The sequence below is a fragment of the Calidris pugnax genome, unplaced genomic scaffold, assembly GCF_001431845.1.
Source record: "Calidris pugnax isolate Ruff unplaced genomic scaffold, ASM143184v1 scaffold173, whole genome shotgun sequence".
Taxonomy (NCBI): Eukaryota; Metazoa; Chordata; class Aves; order Charadriiformes; family Scolopacidae; genus Calidris; species Calidris pugnax.
The window spans coordinates 696,302-697,817 of record NW_015090917.1 but is presented as its reverse complement, the minus strand read 5'-3'; positions in this window follow the sequence as shown (position 1 = coordinate 697,817).

The following is a 1,516-nucleotide window of genomic DNA, read 5'->3' as shown; positions in this document are numbered from 1 at the left end:
GCCAGGGCAGTGGGTGTCCCCAGCCAGGGGGGACCTCAGTGTTGAGTGACCCCAACCAGGGGATGTCACCAGGTGACCCCAGCACTGAGTGTCCCCAGTTCTGGGTGTCCCCAACCAAGGGTGTTCCCCCAGTTCTGGGTGTCCCAAACCAGGGGTGTCCCCAGCATTGGGTGTCCCCAGACCTGGGTGTCCCCAACGAGGGGCCTCCCCCAGTCCTGGGTAACCCCACCACTGGGTCTCCCCAGTCCTGGGTGTCCCAAACCAGGGGTGTCCCCAGCATTGGGTGTCCCCAGACCTGGGTGTCCCCAACGAGGGGCCTCCCCCAGTCCTGGGTAACCCCACCACTGGGTCTCCCCAGTCCTGGGTGTCCCAAACCAGGGGTGTCCCCAGCATTGGGTGTCCCCAGACCTGGGTGTCCCCAACGAGGGGCCTCCCCCAGTCCTGGGTAACCCCACCACTGGGTCTCCCCAGTCCTGGGTGTCCCCAGGCTGAGGTGTCCCCAACTGAGGGTGTCCCCCCAGTCCTGGGTGTCCCCAACCAGGGGTATCCCCAGCACTGGTTGTCCCCAAACAAGGGTGTCCCCAGTTCTAGGGTGTCCCCAGCACTGGTTGTCCCCAAACAAGGGTGTCCCCAGTCCTAGGGTGTCCCCAGCACTTGGAGGACCCCCTAGCACTGGATGTCCCAAATCCTGGATGTCCCCAAATTGGGGTGTCCCCAACCAGGGGTGTCCCCAGTCCTGGGTAACCCCACTCCACCCCGCACCCCAAAACCCGACCTCCGAGGCACCGTGTACCGCCCGCCTGGACAGAGCCCTTCCGCTCCTACCCCTTTTATTTTTTTTTCCTCTATTTTTGCTTTTTTTTGTATTTTTTTTTTCCTTAAATAGATCTCTCTCTCTGAAATAAGTAATTTTGTGTATTTTTTTTTTTTTTTAACGTGTGTTTGGACACAAAATAAAGCTTCTGGGTGACCCCACCACTGGGTCTCCCCAGTCCTGGGTGTCCCCAAAGAGGGGTGTCCCCAAAGAGGGGTGTCCCCAGCACTGGGTGTCCCCAAACAGGAGGTCCCCAGCACTGGGCGTCCCCATAGAGGGGTGTCCCCAGTCCTAGGGTGTCCCCAGCACTTGGAGGACTCCCTAGCACTGGATGTCCCCAAATTGGGGTGTCCCCAGCACTGGGTGTCTTTTTTAAAAAAAGGGGAGAGAAACATCTTTAAAGAGAAAAATCGGAGGAAAAGTACTAACTAGATTTTGTGACACCGTCCCCAGCACTGGGTGTCCCCAAACAGGGGTGTCCCCAGTCCTGGGTAACCCCACCACTGGGTCTCCCCAGTCCTGGGTGTCCCCAAAGAGGGGTGTCCCCAGTACGGGGTGTCCCCAGCCCTGGCTGCCCAACACCCAGTGCCACCAGCAAACCCTGCAAAATCCTGCTTGTCCACTCACTCACACAATGAGGCAATTTTTGGCCGTTTCCTCCCTGAGCCGCTGCCGGCGGCTCCTCCCTCTGGCAAATTCGGC